At 40.8% G+C, this 12385-nt stretch overlaps 1 long non-coding RNA gene and 1 pseudogene across 1 annotated transcript; one reads left to right on the top strand and one right to left on the bottom strand.

The window, feature by feature from the left end:
* Positions 1-219: 219 nt before the first annotated feature.
* On the bottom strand, positions 220-338 carry LOC120608903 (uncharacterized; annotated as a pseudogene).
* Positions 339-4671: 4333 nt separating this feature from the next.
* On the top strand, positions 4672-8666 carry LOC120608871 (uncharacterized). The gene is made up of 2 exons (XR_005654558.1): positions 4672-7148; positions 7545-8666. It is a non-coding gene; the product is annotated as an uncharacterized LOC120608871 (long non-coding RNA).
* Positions 8667-12385: the final 3719 nt, after the last annotated feature.

Genomic DNA, 12385 nt, shown 5'->3' with positions numbered 1-12385 from the left:
AAATCAGGAAGCTTTGAAAGGAACACATCTCACACCGGAGTGTGTGTACGGTGTGCCTGGGGGGTCGGTGAGTGCTCCACAGGAATTTTTGATCTTGTGTTTTCATTTCGGTGATGATTTTTTTTTTTTTAGGCAAGGCAACCCTAGTTGACCTCACGGATTGCAAGGACCTTGTCAGCTTACAATCCCTTATTATTATTATTATTTTTTATTTTTTTACACCTACAGCACCTGGTCTTCCTAGGTGGTCTCCCATCCAAGTACTAACCAGGCCCGACCCTGCTTAGCTTCCGAGATCGGGCGGGATGGGGCTTGTTCAGGGTGGTGTGGCCGTAGACTGTTGGAGATCTTTCAAAGCAAACAAGCAGGACATACCGGGTAGGTTCTAGGGTGCTGGAAAATAGAGGAATCCTCCGGATTCAGAATGATTTGCTTTCAAATCCCAACTCTGGACGATTTTCTTAACCTCACTTTTATCGTAACAACTTTTTATTGTTTTTGTAAAAATAATGATAAAAATCCAAATTATTTGAAGGTAACGCTAGGCGTCTTAGTCCGTTTGGGCTGCCCTGACAAACCAGCACAGACTGGGTGGCTTATAAACAGCAGAGGCAGGAAAGTCCATGATCGAGGTACAGGCAAATTTGGTGTCTGCTGAGGGTCCCCTCCTGGTTCATAGATGGCCATCTTCTCACCCTGTCTTCACATGGTGGCAGGGGCGAGGGAGCTCTTGGAGGTCTCTTTCATAAGGGCACCAATCCCATCTTTAGGGTTCCACCCCTATGACCCAGTCACCTACCAAAGGGTCCACTTCCTAATACCATCACATTAGGGTTGTGAATTAACATGAATTTGAGGGAGGTATGGGACATACATGTTCACTCGTTGCAACAGGTAAAAAGTGATTTTTCCTCACTCGATCCCCTTGTCCCAATCCATCTCTTATTTATATTTCTTCACTAGATTTTCATGGTGTCTCTCCCGTGTTTTGTAATTTTGGTGGTTGCTGTGAATGGAATGATTTTTTAAAAGCGATGACAAATGCGATATTGTTAGTCCACGGAAAAGCATTGGATTTCATCGATCGCATGTCCATCTGCCTCAGCCTTTGCTTTTATTAGCGCTAATGGTTTTCAGCTGTTTTTCTTGCATTTGCTGAATATCGGTTTTCTCATCTGCAAAATGCAGATAATGTTGACCTTGCCAAGGCTTAATGAGGATGAAATGAGATGAAGTAGGATGCCTAGCTTAGCGCCCAGCTCAGTGGAGCTTGGTTAACTAACACTAGTGCGTTCTCGCTGCCATCATCCCTATGCCCGCCCCCGCCCCCCCCGTTGATTGATTAGAAAAGGCTCTGCTCACAGGGGCTTATACAGAAAGATTGACATCAATCAAGGGGCTGCCAATAGCTTTTTTTTTTTTAACTCTTTAAAAATTTTAAGATTGTGGTAAAATACACATAACATCGGACATACCATCTTAACTATTTTCAAGAGTACAGTTCAGTCTCATTCAGAACATTCACACTGTTGTGCAGCCCTCACCACCATCCATCTCCTGAAACTCTCTTTATACTGCAAAAGTGGAACTCAGTCCCCGTCAAAAAATAGCTCCCATTCCCCGGGAAGCCACCGTTCCACTCTGTGTGTGTGTGAATTTAACTACCCTAGGTGCCTCATGTACGTGGAATCATGTACTATTTGTCCTCTTGTGACTGCCTTGTTTCGTTTAAATAATGTCCTTAAGGTTCATCCATATCGTAGTATTTGCCATAATTTCCTTCCTTTTTAAGGCCGAATAACATTCTGTATTTTGCTCATCCACTCACCGGGCCAGTGGACACGGGTCGCTTGCCCCGCTTGGCTGTTGCGAATAGTGCTGCTTTGAACATGGTGCACCTGTATCACTTTGAGTCCTTGCTTTCAATTCTATTAGGTCTCTATGCCAGTGGGTGTTGAAAGCTATAGAGCATTGAGGAACAATGTCTGTGTGCCTTCCATGGTGTCAGTAGCCCTTGGAAGAGCCACCTAACTATCACACTCCAGGCTTCTTAGCCTCCTTTGACAAGGGTCTGCATCCGATAGTGTCACTGCACACTGAGCTTGCAAAATCACCACCTGCCTGCCTTCTCAGGGCTCAGGGCTGCAGGGGGTGCTGGACAAAAGCAAGATTTGCTGCTGTTGTTGCTACTTTCGAGACTTCCACAAATGTACATTTTTCTATTTTATTGTGTAATTCCAACCACTAAAATGACCTAACGATGTGCAAACTGCAATAAAGCATCAAAATTTGGCTTCCAGGAAAATAAAAATGCAGCAGGAAAAAACAGCAGCAGGAGAAAGAAATTACTGGGAAATACCCACAGAACGAAATGCCTGGGCTATTTTTTTACATTTCCCTCATTGTTTAAACTCTCTGTAATATTCAGTGGAGCATTGTTTGTAATGGCGGATGACTGCATGCAACCTCGATGTCTCACCCTGGGCGATGCTTAGATAAATCACCGTCTTTCACACTGTGGCATACTGTGTAGCTATAAAAAATAATGATCAGCCTCTCTGCAGAGAAAGAGCGACCAGACGTTTTAAGTGACATAACAAAGGCAAAATGCTGAGTGGTTTGTATACTATGCTATCTGTTGCAAAAAAAAAAAAAAACGGAACAAATAAGAATGTGTGTGTCACGTGCACATATAATACATTCTTTTGCTTGCTTGTATATATACAATGAAACTCTGCAAAGCCATAAGAAACCAATATCAGTGGTTATATATAGGGGTGGGAAGTAGACTTTCACAGTATGACTTTACATATATATTTTTATTTTTGAGCCATGTGAATGTATCGCCTATCGAAAATAAAGAGAAAGGGCTTAAACTTTCCCACCAGCCTGATCAGAGGAGAGATTCAATATCTAAGTTAAGTTGATTTATAGGCAATAAAGTTACACAATTTGTCGCAAGAAAAACAAATCTGTTACAGGCTGTTTAGAATTTATTTGTGGTTAAGGAAGCCAACAGCTTCTGATCCCAGCCCTGGAGATGCCTGAGAGGAGATGGAGAAGGGTGATGGCGCTCAAGGCCTCACTCTGCAACTGATCTTGAACTCTTTGGAGAAAGGGAAGCATCGGGTCCAGGGCATGGGGACCGTAGTTGGGCAGGGTAGGAAGCCACAGCCAGGGTGGGCTAGGCCTGAGTTTTACTCAGGGCTTTTTCTCTCCGGTGCATTGCCCTGGGTGAGCCAGGTGGTAGCTGGGAGGTGCTCTCCAATGTAGTAGCCGACCTGAACTTGTATGGCTAGACTGAAACTTGGGGCGTTCAAAACCTGACAATCTACAGCTGCTCATAAACAGGCAGACAAAGGAACACACTGATTGATTGAGTGTCCACCTCCATGAGACCAGAGTTTCTATCACTGCCACCCCAGGGGGTGCCCAGGCAAGAAAATGGCTTGGGCCTGGAGGGACTTCCTGTCTGCATACCCCCAACGTACCTGGAGGAGCACAAGGTAGGGCCTTTTCTCTACTAGAGAGCCATTGCTGGCCAAGGAATAGTTTTCAGGGAGCAAAGATGAACTCAGAACAATTAAGAGACATCTGAGGAGCCAGAGCCCTATGAAATAAGGGTGACTGCCAATTCTCAGAGACTCGGATGGACTGAAAGAGAGAACCCTAAGACCCAACAACACTTTGAGAAAGGAGAAAGAGAGCAACCCACGAGGACCTTCACCCTGGCTGTCAACCTTTATATGAGGTTATGTGAGGAAATGATCTTTGAACTCCGACCGCGAAGGGACATCCAAGAGAATTAACTAACCTTGATATCTTTCTCCTTTGGCCTTATTACAATGTGAAATAACAAATCTCTATTATTTAAGTCATTTTAGTTGCTTATTCTATTATTTGCATCCGAAAGCATCTGGATTCAATATAACTTATGATATTAATAGATGTAAGAAGAAAAATCATGACCATTTTAATATATTTTTTAAAAAGCACTTGAAAATGTGTAGTCACACACACACACACACACACAAAACCCACAGTTAACATCGCATGGACTAGAACTAAATACAGATCTTTGCCAACAGAGTAAGGTGAGGAGAAGAAGTAAGAGGCCTTGAAAACTATAACAGCATCTGCTAGGCACTCGCCTGTAGCTTTCCTTTTCTTCTTGTTCTATAACAGACTCTTTGAATTTTAGCCAAGGCCACGGCCGCCTAGAATAAAGTCTACATTTTCCAGCTTCTCTTGCAGCTAGGTTCTGGCCAGTAGGTTGGAAATAGGAATTGTGTAGGCAACTTCTGAGATGTTTCGTTTGTCCAGCCGCAGGGGAATGTGAACACGATGCCAGGAGCACCACAGTGGAACATGAGGACGAGTGACATTCTAAGGCTAGTGACACACTGGGGGCCTAGATGACTGCGGAGCCATCCTACAGACCAAAGCTTTCTACGTCCTCACTTTTATATGAGAGGGAAATTTCTGTCTTCTTTAAGCCACTGTTATTTTGTGTATCTGTTAGACGCAGCAGAACCTAAATCATAACATTAGTTATGATTTAAGTTTAGTTACGATTTATATATTAATAGTTAGTTATGATTTTATATATATATGATTTTATATGTATAGTTTAGTTATGATTTTATATTAATAAAATTGAAAAGACGAAAGTGTCTTTATTTTTAAATGGTATGAGAATTTATATAGTAAATCCAAGAGAGTAAATAAAACATTAGAACTTATAAGAGAATTAAAAGTTCTTCAGGTTTGGGGTGCAAAATCAATATTAATAGCACCTCTACTCTAGAAATAACTCATAAAATGTAAAAAAAAAACCATTAAACTAGAAAAAACTCAAAATCCCACAAACCTATATATTTTCTAGGTATTAACATAATAAAAAGTCTCAAGACTTTTATGAAGAAAAAATTGAAATGCTATTAAAGCATATAAAATAAGATGTAAATAAATGAAGAGCTATAGATGGAATGACAATATTATAAATCTGTTGATTTTCACATAATCTATAAATTCAATGCAACTCCAATTAAGATTCTAAGGATATTTTTAGGGGACTTAAACTGACTCTACAGATCGGATAGACGAATAAACTTTCAGTCTCATGAGAGACCCTGAGGCATATTCCCTCGGCTAAGCCATTCTCAGATTCTTGCTCCTCAGAACGTGCATGAGGTAATAAATGTTGTTTTCAGCTGCTTTGTTTTGGTTGACTTGTTACGCAGCAACAGATAACTAATATAAGAGAGACATCACAAACGGAGACTTTTATAGGTTTTAACTATCAACGTACTTAGGTACCATCATGAGTTGTTGAGGATTTAAGTAAAGATATGAGCTATTTTTTAAAATAAGCTTTTTATTTTTGAATAACTTTAGATTTACAGAAAAGGTACAAAAAGATGGTAGACAGGGTTTCTATATAACTCTTAACCAGCTTCCACCGTTGCTAACATCTTACATCACCTCGGTACATGTGTCTAAACTAAGAAGCTGGCATTGGTACGTTGCCATTCACCAGACTGCAGACTTTATTTAGATTTACCAGTTTTTCTATTAATATCCTCTTTCTGTTCCAGGATCCAATCCAGGGCATCGCATTGCATTTAGTTATCATATCTCCTCAGCCTACTGATGTGACGGTTTCTCAGTTTTTTCTCGTTTTTCATCACCCTGAGAGAGATCTGAGCTATATTGAAATTACTTTTGTTTGTTGGATTGTGTTTCTTTGACTGTGACACCATTAGGGAATTGAACTACAGGAATGCAGTCTTTATAAGGGTTACAATAATTATCTCATTTGATAATTAGCTTTACATTTATTTGTGCCATTTTTTGGTTGTCTGCCTTCTCCACTAGCCTGTGAAATCCATGAAAGTAGGAACTGTGCTTTTGCAGACCTAGCATGATGTCTGACACATAGTAGTTTCTCCATAAATATACACTGAATGAATATATTCATTCCTACACATAAGCGCACATAGTTAATGATCCAAAAGTACTTTTAATGAATAAATGAGTCACAGTATTCCTCTGGGGACTTATTATTGTGTCTTAATTACAGTAAGTCTTAAACAAATAGTGACTATTTGCCAGACACACTGCCAAATACTTTACCTATACTAGCTGAATAAATATGCATATAATTCAGTTACATAAAATGAGAATTGCGAGATTCCAAGAGACAATGCTCTGCCTCCTGTAGATGAAGAACTCTTATTTGGTGCCCAGGACTTCTTCCTTTTAGTCAAGCTTAATGCAGTCAGAGGGAAGAAAGCTGCCGGAGGGGGCATGGCGGCTGCTCTCCTAGAAGGAGCATACTGGGTATGTCCAGTGTGTCTGGGTGCCAAGTAAGGAAAGAGAAATTAAGTCAGCTTCTCAGGAGCAGTCTCTGCAGAGGAAAGCATCACAAGTTAACAGCACGGGGGAAGAAAATACGAATTCTTGGGACTCACCTCTGCCTCTCTGAAACCTAAAGCCTAAATTCAGAAAACTATCCTAACTAAATACAATTTCATTTTAATTCAACACAGAACTTTCATACGTCTCTTAACATTTGGATTTAAAATTTTCATTCTTTAATGATATCATTTACGTTACTACAAATATCGGTATTTCATATTTATCTTATTTTTATCACTATAAATCTTAGTGAAAATGCTAAGCCCCAAAACATTTGTTGGGCTTTTTATGGTGATGGCATGATGGCACCATCTGGGAAGTTCCATCTTAATGGGATTTGGGAAATGAGAAAAGCTGAGTTGGTGACATCTATGGCTGAAAATAATAATGCATTCCAGTGGCAGCTCAACTGGCATTATTATTAAAGGCTTATGTGGTGCTTTATATATAATTTAGAAATAATAATAAATTGGACTTGGACTTTTGGCTCCTCTCCCAGATTAAACCCCTTGAATGTTTATTTTATAGAAGACACAGAAAGAATTCAATTTTAGACCTGTATATTTATCTAAATGCGGTAAGTGACAATTTTGTTTTGTTTTGTTTTGTATAGGGGAAAAGTAAAAATGTGTTTTGGAGTAAAATACAGAAAAAGCCATTAAAGTAAAAATTCAGGATTGGGACTCTGTAATATATTTTGCTGGTGGCAGTATAATCCAATAAATCAGGTTTGTTTGTTTACTTTATAATTGATTTTCCATATTTTTTACCAAACCACAAAAAATTCAGCTTTGAATATGTCTTTTTTTTTAATCTATGACCTTCTATGGGAAAAATTATTTGTGTCCATATTTTAAATTATTTGCACTCATGAAATTTTCATAGCCTTGCCTCCAGATTGCCATTCCATAAAAGAGCTCATTCATTTATTCATCCATTGTTGGTAAATGCCTTGCACTGGATTCCCAAAGATTAGCTCAGCGTCTGACATATAGTGGCATTTTATGCATATTTATTAAATGAGGAAATGTTGTCTGCATGCACATAACATCATTTTGAATGTGTTTCCTAAGGCCTGGTCATTGGAATGGCTAATTTTCTTTCATATGTTCTTTCCTTCCTAGTAAGAAATCTTAATTTGGTTCTACCTTTAGAAGGCAGGGACTTGCCCTCACCTGACCACCTTTCCCCATTCTTGCTGTTTGGAATGTAGACAAGGTGTTGAGCCATTGTAGACAGATAAAGTCAACTCTCTGAAGATGGGAGAGTCACAGATGGAAGATGCCTGGATCCCTGCATAACACAATGGAGCAGAGCTGCCCTCCAGCCCCACACTCAGCACCTGTACCATTATGTGAGGGAGAAACAAATTCCCATCTTATTGAAGCCATTGTTATTCGGAGATATCTCTTACACCGCAGCCAAATCCATGTTTTAACCATACAGTTCTCAAGACACTCAACTCCAGCAGGGTGAGAAGAACAGTTCTCAAATAACCATAATGTATGTCAGGAGAGGAGAAATACCTTGAGAGAGTTCAACAAATGCTCTGGGAGTTTGGAGGAGAGAGCCTTCACATCCATTAGGAGAGTGAATTAGGTGCGCTTTAGATACTAGGACCTCCGAATTCTAAGAGCAGCACTTATCTAGAGTGTGATGGGCATGAATATTATTATTCATGGTACTGTAACTTCCTGGCTTACCTTGTTTGTGTGTCTGGCACAGAATCGCCACCGTCAGACCTGGGAATAAGCACTCATATTCCAGAGGGACTCAGCCCCTGCCAGAACAAAGAGGCTGACTGAGCTTTCTCTAAGTAAATGAATTATAGCCCTTGCAAACTATCAAGGTGGTCAAGAGCTTTGGAGCCAGACCCACGTGGGGTTTGAATGCTGCCTCTATCACTTACCACTGTGAGACTGAGAGAAAGGTTGTATTAGCTGAGATGTGGCTCTTTGGGTGAAAATCTCTCATCTGCCACTTAGAAACTGTGTAATCAAGACTATTTATTTAACCTCTCTGTGACCTGATTTCCTCATGTCCAAAATGGGGATAATACAGGTATCCACTTCTTAGGCTTGTTGGGGAGATTAAGTGAAAACCGATAATATTAAATCATTAACACATGTTTAATGCTTAGTATGTCCCAGGCACACAATTACATTTATATATCTATGTAATGTATATAAAGAGAATAGTGTCTGTTATATAGTAAACACTTAATAAAAATGACCTATTATTGTTGTTTTTAATGACCTAACTTCATGTAACTTAATAGCCTCAATTTACTCATGCGTAAAACAGAGGTAATAATTCCTATCTCCTTGTCCTCATTTACAAATGAGGATCCCTTATGTCATAAGAATATATGTTTATAAAGTACTTTGCAAGATGCTTGGTAAATAATAGGCTCAATAAATTATTAAGCACCTTTTAAAGTAAGTTTCTAAAAAATATTTCTCCACGCGTTTCCTATGTAAAAAGTGACATGGGAAATGTAAAGTTATGTACAGTTTTCTTAAATGCAGGCTTGAGAAGGGAGGAAGCCAAGGACGTAAGTGAAATGGTAAACCTTTGGCATTTACAGGCCGACGTGTGTTAGCTGACTCTGTAAGCGTGCCGTGATGGAGATCCGGGGAATCCCAGCTGGTGCCAGGAACCGGAAACCAGGAGTAGCCGCCACTTACCGAGGCCTGAGAGATGACTGGCAACCCTTCCGACAGTCAGAGAAGGTAACGTATCTCCTCACGGTCACCCATCTGGCCCAGGGCAGATCCAGAACTGACCGTCCACGCCCCTTGGGAATCCCATTTTACCTTAAGTGCCGGTAGCAGGGCCAAAGAGCCAAGCAGGTATGGTGGGCAGTGAGCTTGGCGTATCCTCCCTAGAGGTCCCTGACCTCCTGTGGGTGTCAGCAAGCTCCCTGCCCCTCTGACGTCCTCCTACTGTCCCAGAAGGTGCCCAATCAAAATAGTTTCAGACCCCGTGGTGGGCCCTCAGGCCTATTCTGCCCTGGATCTTCTAGGCCCCGGTCACTTCTCAACCCTTTAGGGACAAATACTCCTTTTCCCTCCTCAGCTGGAGCGGACGAACTCTTACTGCAGTGTCTCCCAGCGTGGGATGCGCCCAGTCTTGTGGGATCATCGGGGACATTAAAATTGTAGGGAAGAGGGCTCTGAGTCGACCACACATTTCAGGATCTCTGGACGCGTGGTTCTCTTCCTCTGGCCTTTTGGGTCTTTGGGAGGGTTGGGAGGGTTGTGGCCGACTGTGAGGCCTCTCTTAGTTCTAAACCACCCTGCTGGCCTCCCGGTGCTGCTATGTCCTGCTGTTTGTGGCACAGGGACAAGGTAGAAAGTACCCAGAGTTCCAGGTGGGACAGGTGAAGCTTGGCTTTATGCTGAGATTTCTAATCCATCCCGTTTCTGCCACCGGCCTCAACACGTTCTCTTCCGGGAGCAGGGCCCACACAGGGGGTTCAGCTCCCTCCCTTCCTCTCCGCTCTCTGCCTCGCTCTCAGCTCTGGGGTCAGGGAATGGGTCGGGGGCGGGGAGGGCACAGGGTGGGAACCGCTCCTGCCAGATGACACCTCGTTTCGGATATTTTCTGTCTGTTACTTGGACTGTGCCTTTTGAGCTTAGAAGCAAATAATTTGTTGACTCTGTTCTCCGATCGTAGCCCCTGGGACATGAATATGGTCCACTTCTCATGATCCGAAGTGCATAATTCCTACCTCGCAAAGTCATCCTGCTACGTGTCTTTGCTTGGAGCCTGTGTGTGTGTGTGTGTGTGTGTGTGTGTGTGTGTGTGTGTGTTCATGTGTGTCTGTGCGTACATGTGTGTTTGCATTCTCCCTTCGCCTCATGTGTCCTTAAAATGATAGGACAAATTCCACCAAGTTGGACGACTTTGTATAGAAAGTACTTTGTGACCATACGTTTCTGTTACTTGGTAACCACTAGGATTCAGCACGTGTCAATTTTTCTGTGTTCATAAGCGTTTGAGGAATTATCCCAAGCACCCACAGGACATCTTTCATGTCAAGAACATTCATCAGAGGTTTGTAGGATTTAAGACAAACCCCAGTAATAGGTTTCCTGAGTGAGGGTAGCGCATCGTTCAGCCACACACTCTTTATCCAGAATCTACTCTAGATCAAGACATCTGATGCTCCAACAGCCTCGGACTGGGGGATATCACAAAATAGACTTCCCAGGGCACTTTTCGCTCTGCCATCATCTGGACTTGTTCTCTCTCCCTCTCTCCTTCCTTCCTTCCTTCCCGCTCTCTCTTTTTCTCTCTCCTTCTCTTCCTCTCTCCATGATATACTGGAGGGTGGGCTCAGTGTTGCCAGAAACGTATTTTAAAGTGTACTTGGAAACCCACATTTTTCTGTGAACCATTCCAATTTTTAAATGCAGGCTATTAACTCATTTTCCCCAAACTCGATGCAGGTGGGAAAAAAACCATATCTGTGAGCTACATTTGGCATCAGTGGAACTGGAGGTAAGGGCAAATTTTAGCTGCCCATCAGGTTACATTGTCTTTTCCTAGATATTTCATCTATCCCTGAAATCCCAAGGTCCTTCTTTGCCTATATCATGTGATTCATGGGCCATTCAGCTAAGTAGTTATATCAAATGCCCTTTAGCTTACCCTCCAACAGGACCGGTGGGCTGTTTTTAAAACAAGGTGACTGTTCTTCTGGATGTACTTTTAATGTATACTAATGGGATTTTGGTTTATAAAATGAGTTCTGTAGTCTTATAAAGGGAGGCTGAATGGAAATTCAGCTTAATATAGAAATATTAGTGGTCACATTTACCTTTCTAACATAAATTCAAGCCTAAATTGATTTAAGAGTGTTGTGATGTCATTTATCTCTTTGAAAAGAGTAAAATGATAGCATAAATTATAAAACTAAAAGGTTTTGCAGTTTCTTTTTTCATTATTACAATCCAAAGCTCCTTTTTCTATGTGAAATAAAGATGACAATTGTAGAGAAAAATATCAGATGCTCCTCCCTGCCCCCCAATACGTATATTTCTCTCAATTCCTTAGTATATTCTAAAAATATACTGCAGCCTCACAGCTGTCAGCACTGACTAGTGATTCATCCATTTTCTGGCTCATCACCTTTTTCTTTCAAGAAATTAACTGGCTCTCAGGACTCCAAGAACAATGAATAAGCGATTCTATAAGAATAATGAGAAAAATGAGGGAAGAGAATTTGGTCATAGTTGCTGCCTTCACTTTTTTATGTTCTTGTCACTGGGGTGACATGCTGTGATAAAAGCCATTTCTTTGATGGGAATTTCTTTTCACAGGAGTCTGAGGCTCCGAGTGTCAGTAGCCTAGTTCCTAGACCAGTGGAGACTTTAAAACTCTGCCTTCCATTTCCCTTCCAAAGTCAACTCAAGTATCCAACAATAAGGAAAAATTAACTAATTTTTGGGGGAAAATAGATCTTAATAAGATCTGATTCCCAATGATATGCTACATTACATTTAATGTGAGGACAAACCATAAATTAGAGAGTCACAAAAACTGTTCCTTGGGGCCATATTTATTTCTTCATAGTTCTTCATGACAATCAATTGGGGCTTAAAAGTCACAGATGGTTGCGTTGAATTTTTTTTTTTTTTGCATTTGTCTCTATTGGGGAAGACATTCTCATAAACACAAGCTTCTGATTGGCATCCAATAAAGACCTTCTTGTTAATATCTTTTAACATAGTTCTGAAGCCACAGGTTTTCAATTACAGTGTGTCCCTACTGAGGTATATATTGCCACTAATATAATAAGAAATGATTTTAGGGGATACATGAATGGTTTGTAAATTTAAGTGCTTATACACTAATTTTAAAGTTAGTTGAAAAAAATATAACTAGCACACTAAACCAGTGAGTTCAAAGATGCCATATAATCCTTTTGAAATAAAACAGATGATTTAAATTAAGGTGC

The sequence above is a fragment of the Pteropus medius genome, unplaced genomic scaffold (genome assembly GCF_902729225.1).
Source record: "Pteropus medius unplaced genomic scaffold, Ma_sr-lr_union100, whole genome shotgun sequence".
NCBI lineage: Eukaryota > Metazoa > Chordata > Mammalia > Chiroptera > Pteropodidae > Pteropus > Pteropus medius.
Note: the sequence above shows the minus strand (reverse complement) of the source record. Positions and strands in the feature narration are given on the sequence as shown.